The following is a 16,392-nucleotide window of genomic DNA, read 5'->3' on the forward strand; positions in this document are numbered from 1 at the left end:
CTGCACAGCAAAAATAAAATTTCCACAGTAGTTCATCCAGTACCACAAGCCTCCTTCCTAAAGGGAACAGATTAACGTGCCTGGAGTCTGCTGTGCAGCATGGATGTATTTTTAGCTCCAAGGATCCGAAGGCAGCGATGTGGTGGAAGCCTCCCAGGCTGGAGATAGCCATGGGAGGTTCATCTCTCTGCACCCTGGAGAGGGCAGCTCATTAAAAGGCTGCTCAGAGCAGAAGGAAACAATTCACCCATTCCCTGAAGAAATCCCTCTTCCCACGACTGCACACAAGGCAGCTCCTCTAACCTCCCCCCCCCCAGCTCATCCCGATTTGCACCAATTTTGGGGAACAGCAATGCATTAAAAGAGCTCTTTACTCCCAGATCTCTGGCACAATTAATGGAGATCAATTCAAAGCCGTGCTCATGGCACAACATGGGATAAAGGGCTCAAAGTCAACCCAAGCTTCCAGGAGACTGAAAGGAGCAGAACAACAGTTTGGCTTTATGTTTTACCTGCAACTAACCCTTTCCTATGAGTACTGGTAAAGCAACATTAACTGCTGTTCAAACCCAAGTGAGCAAACCTGAAAAATATCACGGAATGGTTTTGGTTGGAAGGGATCTTAGAACTTATCCAGTTCCACCCCTGCCATGGCAGGGACACCTTCCACCAGCCCAGGCTGCTCCAAGCCCTGTCCAGCCTGGCCTTGGGCACTGCCAGGGATCCAGGGGCAGCCACAGCTGCTCTGGCACCTGTGCCAGGGTCTCCCCACCCTCCCAGGGGAGGAATCCTTCCCAAAATCCCATCAAACCTCTTCCCCTGGCAGTGTGAAGCCATTGTCCTTGTCCTGGCACTCCAAATCCCGATGAAGAATATCCTCAGTGAAGCTTCCAAGGCAGCCAAACACTTCAATGGCCACCAAAGCCTCTCTGCTCTCCTGGTTAAACATGAGCCAATGTTTAACCCAATTATCAGGTGCAGGAGTCCATTCCCAGGCCACAAAAGGTGACTTAGTCACATTAGCTTCTACCTACAACAGTGCCATTCATCACCAACCCTTCAGGGACACACCTTGGGGAAAAACACCTGGCAGGTGTGCAGGGATTACTGCCTCAGATCCAGGAGCCCAAAAAATTGAATAAAACACAAGCAAAACTATGAATTAGAGAGTAATCAGTAACTAGAGAGTTTATTGTTTCACAAATTGCCAGGTATTCTGGCTGTCCCATCCAAGAGTTCAGAGATGGCACTGCCTAGATGCAGACTGCCTCACCTACTCACCTCAGAGGTGCATTTGGGAATCCCAAATGTGCCACTGGGGAACACAAATGCTCAATTCTGAGTATTCGTGGGACAACAGGCAGAAAAGGAGAGGAAAAATAAAAAAAAAGGAAAAATGCAAAAAGGCTACACACAAAACCCAAAAGTCCTGAGTAAAGCCAAGCTATTTTTCAGACTTTTACTAAAATTAGACTGGCCTTAGACTATGAATCACATTCAGCCCTCGTGAGCAGCAAAAGAGCACCAACATCAGCTGGTTAAAGACACAGAAATGCAAAGGGGACCAGAGGTAACCTCTACAACCAAGGCTCCTCCACACCCCCAGCACCCACTGAATTGAGCTTACAGACTCAAAAAACCAGCTTATTTGTAACACTCTCAGCATCCACCAAAGGCAAAGCTACTAAAATCTGGTGTGTAGGTCTAGGAAAATAAAGCTTTGCTTCAGCCTCCCCTCCTGAGCCCTTCCTCCTCCAAACGCCTGAAATAGGATGTTACACTACTTGTTTATACGCCATTACAGAAAAACATGCTGGGTTTCTTCATCCTGCATTACAGAACAAAATGTTACCCAATTCCTCCTGTAAAGTACCAAGAAATAACTGTGAGACCATATGCATGGGGAAGCATCCACGTGCTGGAGTAATCCGGCCTTACGTAACCGGCCATGGGCATCTGACCACAACCAGCAGCAAAGGAAGGGCCAAGGCAGCTGCCCTTCAAAACCCACCCAAAAATTCATGGGGAGGGGTCTGATCCAGGAGACAAATGAAATTCATGTCTCTAAGTTACAATTTGAGGTTTCTGCCATCAAAGTACCCAGAGCAATCCTGGGTGGTTGATTTTTCTCTCCTTGAGCTCATCGCCATTAACCAAAAATGAATCATTTGTTAATTGGCGAGTTCAGTTTGAAGCCATGCCACCACGATTCTTATCTCAGGAGTTAGAAGGCAGCTCCTTCCAAGGATCCAACAAAGGCAGAGATCAGCATCCTAGAACGTCAGGAATCTGAGCACTGATAATCCTGGAGATCACAGAGTAGTTTAGTTTGGAAAAGCCTCTGAGATCATCAAGCCCAGCACTGCCAGCACCACCACCAAACCACGTGTCACATCTACGTGGTTTGTAACACCTCCTGAACCAGAGGGTCCCCACAGCCTCTTCTTCTCCAGGCTGAGCCCCCTGAGCTCCCTCAGCCCCTCCTGGTGCTCCAGACCCTGCCCCACATCCCTTCCCATCCCTGGACACGCTGCATGGGCTCAGCTCAGAACAGCAGCTGTGCTGTGGACGAGGCAGCCAAAAACAAGAGGTGCAAAACAAACCCAAAATCCACAGGTAATGAATGTAATAAAATCTCTCTTTGTCACCTTTCTACCTGCTGGCAGCCAAAAGGAAACACAAAAGCACAAACACATTATTATGAAAACCAAGTCAACTTCTTGCGCAGGGATAAGGATAACAAATGTTTCACTGCTCTGTTTCAAGCGTTTCAGATCTTAAACTCAACCCAGAAAAGAACATTACCAGTTAAGCTATTACAGCAAATGAAATGAAAATTGAAAATCAAGTCTAACCGACATTAAATCTAAATAAATATATCTCAATTCCAGGACCATAATACATAGTTCTTATGATAAAAAACTTCTGGAGAAGGGAAAAACATCCTTGGTAACTCTGAATATTAAGCTATGGTACCACAGGCATCTCACAGTTTATCTATATAAAGTGTCTCCTGCAAAGAGCCCTGGTTCCTCCAGTGCAGGCTGCAGTGTGATTAACAGAGGTCCATTAGAGAGGCAATCCATAACCTGGCTCCTGCGAGGAGTCCCTGCCACATCCGTCTGCATTTCCATGGCAACCAGGCAGGAAAATATAAAGCAAATTACAGTTAAATGAAAATTATTCTCCATGACAATATATGTTAATGCGGGAACATTTGCAAGGCCATTCCAGATAAAATGTTTACATTCACACATGTGTCTACAAAAATAAATAAAAGGCAGCTGGAGCAGCTAATGGATCGCCCAAAGAGAAGGATTAGAGTCTTTTTTTGCCCCCACAAGTTTCAGTTTACTCATAAGAATAAAATTCTTCTGAAGAATACCCAAAGTATTTGCCCATTTCCAAACAGAAACACTCTTTAAGGAAGAGGTTTTTAGGAGACCTAAAACGCACATTTCTGAATGTTGTGAACCTTTAATTTTCCTGGCTGCAAACAAAGACACATTTATGCCTCCCCATCCCAGTACAAACGAGAGGTTAAGTTTATATTTAGAGAGATCTGACTGAAACTGGAATAGTGACTTATTTTCATCAGCTGTAACTTACTGAGAACTGTAAGATGTTTTATACCTCAGAATTTGGGGTGCTGACTCCACAGCTGGGAGAATCTTATATCCCACCAGGGTTTAAAGAAAGCACAGGCCACTGAAATACTTCTAGAAAAGCCCACAATTAAGGCTGCAAAAGTTGATCATACTCTCCCCACCATCACCAATTACATTCCCAAAAAAAGGACTATTCAGGGTATCTCAGTTTAAGGAATATATGTTCTGGAGCATGAGGGAAGTTAATTGGAATGAGGCTCGTCAAGATGCAGCCACTTGGTTATTTTTTTTAACTCCCTTGGCTCGTACCCCAAAGAAAAGCCCAGAGAAAGGAAGGAGGTTATAAACTGACTCACAGTCTGTGCCACTGAAACGCCACGTTTTCAGAAGGCTCTGAAATACTGCCCTGGAAAACAGCCCCCCCTCAGCCGCCCCGCCAAGTTCCTTTCCCATGGAAATGCTCTGCCTGTTCCGCGAGTAACACAGGTGCAGGTTTCTTAGGAAGGCCCAGAAAGAGCACAAGGCACTTTTTGAAGGCGTTTGGGAGAGCTGGGAGCACAGAGCGGGGCATTCAGCGCGCTGGCACATCTGAGCTGGCTGCGCGCGCGCCCGCTGACCTCCGCATCTGCCTCCTGCCTCCGCCTACGGAACAATGCTCCCATCATGGGGATCGTAACTTTTTATGACAGTGGGAAAACTGCAATCTTCTCCACGAGTTCACTCCACCCTGCACATAAAACTGCTCATAGGTTCAACCATAAAGCAAACTCCCTCCTTTGAAGTTGCAGCCGGAGCCTCGCGCACGTTGTAAAGGCGAGCTGGAAGAGCGCAGCGCGTTAAGGTTTTACATAACCACCCTGGTGGAAAGCATGGCTCCCCAACCAGCCAGAGCCACTGTTGACAAAAGCAAGTCGGGTCAGAGAGTAGCTGGGTAACAAAACTCCTCACAGGTGAGCTCAGGTTACCCACCAACACCAAAGTCACACACCACCCAATATATTCCAGCCATGCTCCACTTTTCCCGAGGATCAGCTTCCCGCAGAGCCCACGGCAGCGCTCCCATCACCGCTTCAGCCCAGCCCCACGGCCCTCTCCTTTCCCTCCACGGGATATGCAGGCAGAGGAGGGCTGGAAGGGAGCTCTGGAGATCATCCAGTCCCACCCCTGCCAAGGCACAGGCACTCGCAGCAGGTGACACAGGAACACGTCCAGGTGGGTTTGGAATGTCTCCAGGTGGGGAGACCCCCGTGCCCTCCCTGGGCAGCTGTGCCAATACTCTGCCACCCTCCAAGGAGAATTCCCCCTCATGCTGAGGTGGAACTTCTTGTGCTTTCGTTTGTGTATCTCCATACAATGCACAGAATGCAACCATAAACAGTCTAAAAAACAAAACCTAACCCCTGCCAATGGAACCTCAGCAGCAGTTGCTAGGATCCTCTGCAAACCTCACTAATTGCTGGGATTGGGTTTCCAGGGAAGCTCCATGCTGCAGCAGTGGAGGGGCTGAATGCTGTTTTCACAAAAGAACTTGTAAAACCCCAGGCTGCATGCCTGCAACAGCCAGGATTTATATTCCAGGCACAAATCAGATTATGCTGCACACACCGTGCTCCCAGGGCACCCAAGCAGGTGGATCCCACCAGGATGAGCAGCATTCCTGGATGCCCAGGCTCCAGGGCCAGGTTCCCTGTTCTCCTTGATGGGCTCCACTTCCTTGGGAGGAGACCTGACTGACTGTGTCAGATGCCTCCCTGTTACAAAAGTCATTTTCTCTGTAACCGTAAGCAAATGCATTCTAACGTGGAGTGAGATTCCAGGGAAAACAGGCAGCCTGCAGCTTTCCTGCAGGGAAAAGGGCAGGAGATTCAGGGACACCAGGCTGCTGGGCAGCACTACCACCACGAGTAACCTCATGGTAGAGAGCCCCATCGTACAAATACAGGGTCAATCCACAAGAGATTCCAAAAGCAGATCCAAGCCAGGACAGCAAGGAAGATGCAGGAGAGGGAAGGAACTGCTCCCTGTGAGCACACAGCACCCCAAACATCCCTGCCAGCATTCCCCACACCTCAGGAGCCCTCACCTCAACACACCCACTGCTTCCCTCACTTCCCACCAGGCAAAAATCGAGGTCCAGCTCTCCAGAGGAAGATACAGGAAGAACTCGGAGAGGAGAAAGGCAGGAACAGACGGGAGGAGACCTCAAAAGGCAGACAGGCTAAAATTAGAGACAAGAATCTTGGATGAGGAGGACCAAGGCAAGAGCAGAACCTCCATCAGATGAGGCTCCTGGGAAAGGGGAGGGAGGGACAGACAAGAGGGAGAAGAAACATCCTGGTGGGTGAAGCAGGGGAAACTCACAGACAGAACACACTGCAGGAGAAAATTAAATTCAGCATTTTAAGACTACAGCCTCCAACTCCCTAACCAAGGAGCTCTACCCAGCACACCAGGAAAGAGCCACGAAGTTGACTTCTTGTCTGATCCCTTCCCCCCTGGACTAACTCAGAGGAATTCAACTCTCACCACAGAACCAGTTTAACACCCCAGTGCCAGTGCTGATCACAGGAGAAGGGAACTAAATTCACTGCAGAGCAGCTGAGTAACACAGGGCACCTCTGATCTCCTGGGAGAGCCAGAAACCTTCCAGGCTGCAGGGAAAATGAGGAACAGAGAGCCCAGAGCCAAGGGAGCCACCATGCAGGACCCCAGCACGTGCCAGGACAGGCCAGGGCGAGGAGGGAAACCAGAGCAGCCACCAGCCAGCCTAATTCCCAAACCCAGCACATTCCCCCATACGTGGGGACAAGAAACCACACGAACAAAAAAGGTCAACATTCAAGGAGAACAGGTTTTCATCTTCAAACCCGTGCACTCGACCCTTGGGCTGCTGAGAAAGGTGAAGTTTCACACACTGAATGCCCAAACTTGCTCGTTACAGTCCAGCTTGGCTAAATGGATCTGCCTGTGCCGAGCTGCAAGATGAAACCACGGAGACAGCTCGGGGTGGGCAGCAGCCAAGCGCCGTAGCCAGAGCGCCCGCTGGTATTTAAACACCCAGAGCACAGCCAGGAGCAGGACGTTTGTGTCCCCCCACACACACCCCTTCCCTGCATTACCTACATCTCTTCCCAGCACTGCCACGGCTAATCTCACGCATCCAAAGATATATGGATATATTTATAGACAGGCTTACATCTCCAGCACATCCAAGGCCTGACGCAACCGCGGAGCGCCGGTCGGTGTTGCTACCACAACGCTGACATTTCACAATCTGCCACAGCCATCCTCCTGCAGAACGTGGAAAACACCAGCCCCGGAGTGTAAAGTCTATCCCAAAGTGCTTTCCATGGGATACAGTCACCGCCACAGTCAGCAGGATCTCAGCCCAGCCACCTCCTCCCTGCAGCAGCTATCAGGAGACCATTCCCAACGGGGAACTTCTTGGAACTTTATCTTGGCTCCTCCTGGACCTAACCAGCCTGCAGAAACCCAGCCACTTACCAGTCATTCGGAGCTCCTGGTACAACTTGTTTACACAGCACAGGTCACAGGATCGGCTGGAAGGTGTAAGCAGGATATAGTTTTTATGGCTCTGAACTCCTGCCCAGATAAGCCGATAAGGCCCCGGCTGGGGGCGGGGAGCACTTTCATGTGTGCGTGATTTGAAAGAAAGAGGCACCACGAACTGTAGCTAAGCAGTTGGTGCTCAATAATGAAGCTTCCATTCACCTCTAAAGCTATTTAATGCCTTTTTTTTTTTTTTTTTGGAGTTCCTAATTACACATCCTTTCATTTCACATCCCGATATTGAGGGCAGCGCCGTATTTCCAAGCCTCTGGCTGCTGAGCCTTCAGGGACACGCTGCCTGCAGATCGTGGTGAATTTTTTAGAGGGTAACATCTCCCTTCTTGACTCTCTGATTCTTTCCCATGCCTGTGACACAGTTTTAGCAGCTTTACGCTGCTCTAAAGGTAAATTATTCGAGACTGTTTCTATCCTGCAAAGCTGTCAGTCTCTCAAAAATAATTACAGAGCCAGCTCCCTCCAGCCTTTGCTTCCCCGAGCCTGCAACCACCCTTCCATGACACCCTGTGAACACCCACACCCCCAGTGAGACCCAAAACCCATCGCCCCAACCAGGACCACCTTAACATTCCTCTCACTGCAAATCCAACGCAGCACAAGAGGAAAGGAGACGCCTTCTCCCCAGAAAAACATCCATCCCCTCACACAGAGCTGAGATCAAGCTGCTTTTACACATACTACTAAGTTTTCTAGCTTTTCCATTCTCCAAGTCCGGAAATTTCATTACATGGCATTTCAGCCACACACAAACCCAACACCAGCACAGACACACTTGCACCTAACAGCAAAATAAATATTTCAGTGTTTCCACAAGATATCCAGTGTTGTAACCTTTGGTTTCCGAATCCAAACGCAACATACAATCAATACCCTGCTCCTGCCACTGCAGTAATTCACAGCGGAAGGTTTATTTTAAAAACACTCATCGGGTAAGTTTGGTTTTCTTCGAGGCAGGGGAAGAAAGGCTGCCTCCAGATTTGGAGAGGATAAATAATTCAATGCCTGAATGCCAAGGGCAGCGTGCACACATCCATATGGCAGGGACAATGCAGACAGTAAGATATGCTGCACATCACCACCCTGACAGTGCCTTCAACCCTGACCTAGAAAAAAACATCACTTTCTTCTGACTCCAGCTCCCTCCCTGGCGCTGCCACCCGCTCGCTGTGGGGATCTGTGCTTCTCAATCCCTCGGCCTTCCCAGGCTGCAATTCCAGCCTCTGCTCACTACAGCTACACGGCAACCAAAGCTGCACGCCTTAGCCACGCGGTGAGCTCCGGAAAGCAGGAACAAACCTAGAGACGGAGCTTCCAGACGTCCTCCTTGGGAGCTCACGCTCTCCCAGCCAGCGCCGAGAGGGGCAGGAAAAGCCAGCATGGTTTCTCAGCCGTGAGGTCTGGCCAGACGCCGGTGGGGCCCCGAGGGAGGAGGAGCAGAGGGAGCGGGGAGGCTGCTCCTGCAGCACCCACCCGAGCCCTGCACGGGGCTGCTGAGCCACCGGGCTCCCGTGCCACCCTCGAGGGACTGGGGACCATGTGGGTCACCTTGGAAAGACACATGACCATGGAGATCCCACTGGATGTACACACAACCAGCAGGACCAAACAGACCATGCTGGACGGACAGAAGACCCCACCGGACAGACACAGAACCAAACCAATCACGTTGGATGGACACAGGACCACAAAGGTCCCACTGGATGGAAACAAGACCATGCAGGTGATGTAGGATGGACACAAGACCATGTAGGTGATGTAGGATGGACACAAGATCATTTAAATCATGTTGGATGGACACAGGACCATGTAGATCCCACTGGATGAACACTAGACCACACAGAAGACCATCTCTTTCCCCACAGAAGAGGGAAAGAGCTGCTCACCAGAAAAACCATCCCTCCTATCCTCCATAACCCTCATGGACATCAAGCCTGCAGCCACACTCATTTCACACTCCCAAAATTAACCATCACACATCACCCTGCCTCACTGTCCTAGTTTGATGATCTGATAATTTCACTACATCCTACAGCTTGAAGAAAACATTAGAATCAAGACAAAGAATTCTGGAGCCCAAAATACCTGATATAATTAACTGCACCTTCCAACATGATTATTTCCTTTCCTGACCCCAATTATTCCTTCCGTTTATTAAAGAAAACTCAAATACAGAGCAACATTAACACCCAAGGAGTCATATAAACAGAAAAAAAGTCTGAGGGCACCATTACAAACAGACTTAATGGAACTCCAAGACTGGAAATGGATCTTGAAAGCTGTCAGATCAAAGCAAGATCTTTCTCGTGTAAGGACTGCATTACCCTTGGAGCCACAGAGCTAATACCATCTATAAAAATATTTTGCTCAAATAAGTGAGGAACAGCAGCGTTTCATCTGTCAAAAGGTGCGAGTCTTTTATGGGATTAGCCATTCCACATGCAGCATAAAAATTAGAGCAGATTTTTAAAAGCCCCCAGCTCAGCTGACAGACTCCACAGCCCAACGTGCACCCGCTTTCTCCACATGCGCTCCACGCCGAGCAGATTTTTCACTGTTATTAGCATTTAAGCTTCTTTTTACTTCTTTTCCCCCCCTTACTCTCGTAAAAGATTACAAATTGGCATCACCCATAAGCAGCCTCAGCTGAAGAACCACCACCCAGACTGAGAGAAATTAAGATTTTTAAATACCCAACAGTTGCCTGAGAAAATACACCAGAAAACACCAGTTCTCACACAGGAAAGCTTAAAAAGTGGAGTAGAATGTGCTCAAAACCAGCCTCCAGACCACGGGCGCTGACAGCTTCCCACCCCCCTTCCCAGCAGGATTCCAAAGGCAGCGTTTTGCCCAGATTTTAAGGCTGCACAAACCTGCTTAGGACACTTGTGATTTGAAATAATTGCCTACACAAGCTTTCCCTTAACATTGATGGGAGGATTTTTTATGGCCGTGCATCGGTGGCACACAAATTACGTAACACTTGGCTGAGAAGCCTCCAAAAAAGCAGCTCTGTGCTGCTAATCCCTCACGCAGGAAGGAGGAAAATATTTAAAAGCTGCATACAAATCATTCCTGTGAGTGTCGTGCAGACTGGTTTAAATTAGATGGGGTAAAAATATATGTGAGCTGATCACGAAACACTGGAATCTTTGCTATGGAGACACCGGTTCCTCTCCACAGCCTTTTACAACTGAAATACAGGGAATTCTCCCCGGCAATGGATTGAGCACACAAGCACCTTCACTAGAGCTCATCAAGGAAATACGAGGAGGATAACAACCCCCATGTAAATATTTCCCAGTATTATTTGCTTTGCTGTACTGAAAAGCAGCAGTACCTGCCACTACTTGCTCTGGGTCTACCACCATTAAATCTTAATACCCAGGAGGAATTTCAATCCGTAAGGCAACTGCTGAGCCTGAAATTCAGGTACAGGGCAGGAAGAGGGGCAGACCTCCTCAGAAAGCCGTCACTCCATAATTTTACAAAATGTAATTAACCAGCTCCAGCCCTGTGCCTTTCCTTCCCTAGGAGAAGGATTTCTTAACCGAGCAATTAGCCTGTCCCAGTTAAGACTCAAGTCACCATACAACATATTTTCCTCAAAACAAAGCCACATGCACTATTTTTAAAAAATATTGCCATTTCCTCACAGCCACTTAAATCTCTTCCCAGCTTTTGGCTTAGTCACTGCCTGGATCTAAAACTCACTGAAACCAACCCACCACTGTGGGAGCCGCTAAAACCCTGGGTTTATTCCCACACCGGAGACACTTCATCATTCCAGAGCACTGCCTCCTTTTAATGTATAGAAAAGCTGGAGGTAAGGGAGAAAAAACCTCTTAGTACTTCAAACACATGTCCAAAAGCCACAACATAAAGACAAAGAGGACAGATTAAACGCTGTAAAGACACACTCATCGGGAACCTTCCTTTGAAGTGTCTGCAGGAAACACTGTCATCACGCAGCCATGTTACAATTACACAGTTAAAATAATCAGCACCAGTTGTAAGTAGCCCATCTGGTTCCCTGGAAAGGGAACACTGCTGGTACAGTATTGATTAACACGACGAGTCTCACTGACCCCAGAGAAATGCATTTGTCTGCTCTGCTGAGCAGCGGAAGAACGCGGCACGACGCCGCGCTACGCTTGGCTTTGTTCACAAGCATTTCGGGGGACCTAGTCCATTAAAACACGAGTGGAAAATAAAATAATCTTATCAGGTTGCCTACCACACACGAAGGAAGAAATTAAGCCAAAGGGTTTTTGCTCTGGGGCCTTTTTGTATCATTTCCTCCCCCATCCAAACCCAGCCCTCAAACTGGACAAGCTGTAGGTTTAAGTCGAGAAAACGCTGTTGCAACATCATAAAAACAAAAAGCTGCCCATGGGAAAAAAAAAAAAAAATCAGTTCACTGTGAACCATGCTTTTTTCTGTAATGGAGAAACAGGCAAGAGTTCATTTCTAAAAGCAGAAGCAGAACTGAACAGCAGAACCAAGTGTGGAACACGAAGCGCAACATCTCCAGTTTCCAGCCAGTCGCAGCAGCCAGCGCCGACACGGCCGGGGCTCCTCGGGCACTGTTTCCACCAGGAACCGGGCAAAAAAGCCCTGGGAACTGAGGGCTCGCCGCGCTTCCCAAGCCCAGCGCGCTGCTGCCCTGCACGGGCAACTCGGTTCGCTGCGAGTTTGGCAAGCCGAGCCCTCGGCCTGACTCAGCCAGCCCGGGGTGCCGCAAGCCCCGGCTCGCCGGACGGCTTCACAGCAAAGCCCTTCTCCAGAGGCTGGATGTGCCCCGGCAGGTCCGGTGGCTCCCGCAGCACCGGCGAGACCCGGAGCGCTGCTGCGTGCCAAGCGCGGAGCCCCGCCAGCCCCGGGGCAGCCGGGCTCGGAGCCCCGGACGGGCTCGCCCGGAGCCCCGGAGCTCGCCCGCACAGGCACGGACCCTGCCCTGCCCAGCGCTTCCTTCTCACGGAGAGAAAAACAGGTCACGGAGCTCGGGAACCAGAGTTTCCCCGCCACAGCGCCTTCCAAACCCCTCCATCTCACACTACTCCAACCTGGAATCCGCCAGAAAATCCTGGCCTGTGAAAACGCCAACTTTTCCCGTTTTTAAGCTAATCGAGTTAAATATTGAGCTCTTGGTAGGGCACACACACAAACAATGTGTCGATGCTGTTGGGAAACATGTGAGAGTTAATCTGCTTATCCCTCTCCATGACTCCATGGAGTGGTTTTCCCCCACTGAAAAAGGAAATAATTGGAGTCATTATATAAAAAATGTTCCATTTTATGAACAAAACAAAGAAAAGAGAAATACACTGAACTCCGAGTTCCTTAAATTTATATACATTTCAGGAAAGCGCACACAGCCACTACAAGGCAGCACAGATGTTCTCACCTAAAAATCTTTGCCTAGAGACAGGGCAAAAATGATGTGCGCACCCCATTTCAGAAGCCATCTCAAGAGGGAATTTTGCTTGAAGGGCTGCCTGGAATTCGCTCTCTGCCTATAGAGCCGTGTCCCCAGCGGTGAGAGAGCACTTTGTGTACAAAACCAGGAGTGGGGGAGGAACCCTTTCCTGCAACTGGATATCAAAACAGATCCCCGAGCCCGGAGGAGAAGCCAAGCCGTAAACACACGGCCCCTGTGGCTCAATGAAGGGCCCGTTCTGAGCCGCACACCCCGGACAGCTGCTCCCTCTGGGAAAGGGCAGAGGGCACCGAGGGCTCGGCTCATCCCAGCTCCCTCCGAGGTCATTTGCCTTTCTAAACACGAATCCATCCCCGGCCTGGGGGAGGCTCGTCCTGGGCTGCAGCTGTTTGGGCTTTTTATTTTTTTTTTCCCCTCTCTTCCTTTCTGCTAAGGGGCAAAGGTGTCGAGCGGCCCCTCCCCGGCACACAAAGGCTCCTCGGAGGACAGAAACACGGAGCGATTTAAAGATTAAACTGGGAAATAAATAAAAGCCGCGGGGCTGGGGCCGGCTGGGCTCGGTGCGGCCCCGGCCCTGCGCACACACAGGCAGGGCTAACGCCTACCCGGGGATGATGAAATGGGAAACGGAAATTACCATTTCAGACAACTTTTGGTATTGTTCCTCCCAGCGCAGCGCTCACCCCAAAACGCATTTCCCCCCCACTCCCCGCACCCCTACGAAAAAAACATCCCCACCCCAAAAAACGGGGTCCGGAGATGGTGGGGGGGCCGCGCTGCGGGCTCGACACGGAGCTCCGAGTTCCTCCCACGGCTCCCCGCGAGCCTGCGCACCCCAAAACACCGAGCAGCCGCCGGGCTCTCCCCGCGGCCCCTCCGAACCGCCACCCGCACGCCGCCCTGCCTCTCCCGGCAGCCCCTCCCCACCCGCCGTGACCCCCGGGCACCCCCGCACAGCCCCGCCGCTCCTTCGCCGCCCCCCCAAAATCCCAACGCCCTCTTCCCACCCGCGCTGCGGCGCTTTCTCGCCTCCAGCCGACCCCGCGCCGCCCCCACCCCGCACCGGGTCCCACCTCCTGCCGCTACCGGTGCCCCCCGTCCAACCCCCACCCCGTCCCGGTGCCCCCCCCTCGACCTCGGCCCCCCCCCCGCCCCAGCTGCCTCTCCCGGTGCCCTCTCTCCGGGACCCCCTCGGACCCTCTGTCCGCCACCCCTTGTCTCCAGCGCCCCGGTGCCCCCCCCCGCTCCACCCGCCCGCCGCGGCGCTTACCGGTGCTCGGCGCTCAGCGGGCCGAGGGCAGCCCCGCGGCGGAGCGAGGCCTGCGGCTCGGCCGGCCCCGCCGCATAGAGCGGGGGCTGCGGGGGCTGCGGGGCGGTCTCGGGGGGCGCGGGGGTCCCGGCTCCGGCCCTAGCGCGGGGGGCGCGCGCCGTGGCGGCTCCGGGCCGCGCGCTCCATCCCCCGCGCGCCGCTGAGACAGCGCCGCTCATTGGCCCGATGAGACGGCGCCGCTCATTGGCGGGCGCGGCGCTCCGGGGTGGGGGGGGAGGAGCCACAACGCACCCCCCCCGTTCCCCGGTGGCGCGCGGGGGCTGACGGGAGCGCGGCGGCGCGCGACGTGTCCCGGCGGCGCCGCCGCCCATTGGGTGCGCGCGCCGGGCGGCGCTTCCGGGGCGGGGCCGGCAGGGGGCAGGAGGGGCCGGGGACCCCCCGCGAACGGGACCGGAACCGGCACCGGGACCGGAACCGGACCGCAGGGACGTGCCGAGCTCCGGGACCGGCACTGGGATCGGGACCGGGAACGGGACCGGAACCGGCCCGCAGGGATGTGCCGAGCTCCGAGACCGGCACTGGGATCGGGACCGGGAACGGGACCGGAACCGGCACCGGAACCGGACCGCAGGGACGTGCCGAGTTCCGGGACCGGCACTGGGATCGGGACCGGGAACGGGACCGGAACCGGCACCAGAACCGGAACCGGCCCGCAGGGATGTGCCGAGCTCTGGGACCGGCACTGGGATCGAGACTGGGAACGGGACCGGCACCGGAACCGGACCTCAGGGACGTGCCGAGCTCCGGAGCCGGGACAGGCCCCCCAGGGACCTGCGGGCTGAGCTAAGCCCCTGGCCCGGGCCCGCCGCGCTGCCCCGGCATTGCGGGATCACGGGAATGGGCACTCCCCGGTTGGCAGTGGCACCGGGCGGTGGTTGGTGCTTGGGGCACCGGCGTACCCGAAAATCGGTGTTGGGACAAGGCGACGGTTTGGGAGACGCGTGGGGGGTGCCGGGGCACCCCTGCTCGTGGGGGCTCCGCCGCTGACACAGCGCTCCGGTCCCGCTCCTCCGTCACATCCTCACCGGGAGCTCCCGGTGCCGTGGGTGCCGCGGCGCTCCGAAGCGGCGGCGCTGCCCAGCAAGAGAGTGAAGGGTGACACAGCTGGGGGACGGTGGGTGCTGCTCCGCCAGCCCCGGGGGTGCCCCCGGAGGGGACAGGGACAGGGACAGGCTGGGACAGGGACAGGCACAGGCTGGGGACAGGCACAGGCTGGGACAGGGACAGGGACAGGCTGGGACAGGGACAGGGACAGGCACAGGCTGGGACAGCTGCTCACTCCTGACCACGCTGGGTTTTGGGCCCGTGTTCTCAGATCCTTGCAAGTGCCGATGGCACAACACCAAAATGCTTTTGTGCAGCTTTTATGTGCAGGGTGGTGCCTCCTAAAACAACGTTCTAAGCATCTCCTAGACTGGTCATTCCTGCTGGATGGTGTTGGTAGTTCCTTCATCCTGCTGGAGCGTTCAAGGAACGACTGCACTGGCACCGGCACCGGCACTGCTCTGCTCTGGTTGCCAACGTGGTGATTGATGGAAGGCTGGGATCCACTGGTCACAGCTGGAGACTGGGCAGGAATTGTTCCCTGGCAGGGTGCCGTTCCCTGGCACAGGTGCCCAGAGCAGCTGTGGCTGCCCCTGGATCCCTGGCAGTGCCCAAGGCCAGGCTGGACACACCTTGGAGCAGTCTGGGACAGTGGGAGGTGTCCCTGCCATGGCAGGGCTAAGAAGGGATGAAGTCTGAGGTTCATCCAGCCCGAAGCGTTCCCCTGTTCTGCTGTGTGTCTGTGCTTTGTACCACACCTACTGCCCCAGCCCCTCTGTGTCACCTGGGTAGCCAAATTCCAGGGAGGAATCCCGTCCATGGAGCAGGTCCCAGCCCTGCTGTGGGTGGCAGAGCTGTGTCACCACGTGTTGTTTTGGTTGCCAGGATGGGGAAGCCTGGAGGCAGCAGCTCTGCCCATGAGCTCATCTGGAATATTGCTGGTTTTTAACCCCCCTCTGCCAGGAGCAGGGCTGTAACCAGGAGCTCTCTTTTGGCATGTGCAGGGCCACTCGGGGTCACACACTTGGCAGCCTGAGGGACAGTTCTCATGTGCTGGGGGTGCCACAGGCTCCCAGGAAGAGAAATCCCTGTGCTGGGCTCAGCAGGAAAGAGTGGCTCACGTGTCCAGCTCTGCTGTTAAATAACAGCAGGAGAGAGGTTTATTCTGAGCCTGTTAAGCTGGTCCTGTGTTCCACTTAGGCTTAGTCTTTTTATCTCTACCCATCTTCTTCCTCTGTAAGACCTGCTAAACCAGTGAAAAGAAAGGGGTTGAGGTTTTTTTGGCTTCCTTTCCACTAAGCTTCTTGCCACAGCTCCCTGCAAACGCTGCAGGTGAGTGTTGGCCTCTGAGCAGAGGGGAAATACATGTTTTCATTTCCTAAATA

At 53.0% G+C, this 16,392-nt stretch overlaps 1 protein-coding gene across 10 annotated transcripts in view; it reads right to left on the reverse strand.

The window, feature by feature from the left end:
- Positions 1–16,392, reverse strand: part of ANKRD11 (ankyrin repeat domain 11) — a 136,302-nt gene that overhangs the window by 115,640 nt on the left and 4,270 nt on the right. For 2 of the 10 annotated variants that reach the window (XM_085589989.1, XM_085589986.1), the window contains exon 1: positions 12,601–13,209. The exons of 1 other annotated variant lie outside the window; for it this stretch is intronic. The gene's annotated coding sequence lies outside the window, so the exon portion shown is untranslated. Of the gene's footprint in view, positions 1–6,804; positions 7,090–7,112; positions 8,471–8,492; positions 11,955–12,600; positions 13,210–13,903; positions 14,094–16,392 lie in introns of those variants that run through there. 7 more of the 10 variants (XM_085589990.1, XM_021526922.3, XM_085589988.1 and 4 more) reach the window with 5 other exon arrangements.

The sequence above is a fragment of the Lonchura striata genome, chromosome 11, assembly GCF_050655825.1.
Source record: "Lonchura striata isolate lonStrDom1 chromosome 11, ASM5065582v1, whole genome shotgun sequence".
Classification (NCBI taxonomy): Eukaryota; Metazoa; Chordata; class Aves; order Passeriformes; family Estrildidae; genus Lonchura; species Lonchura striata.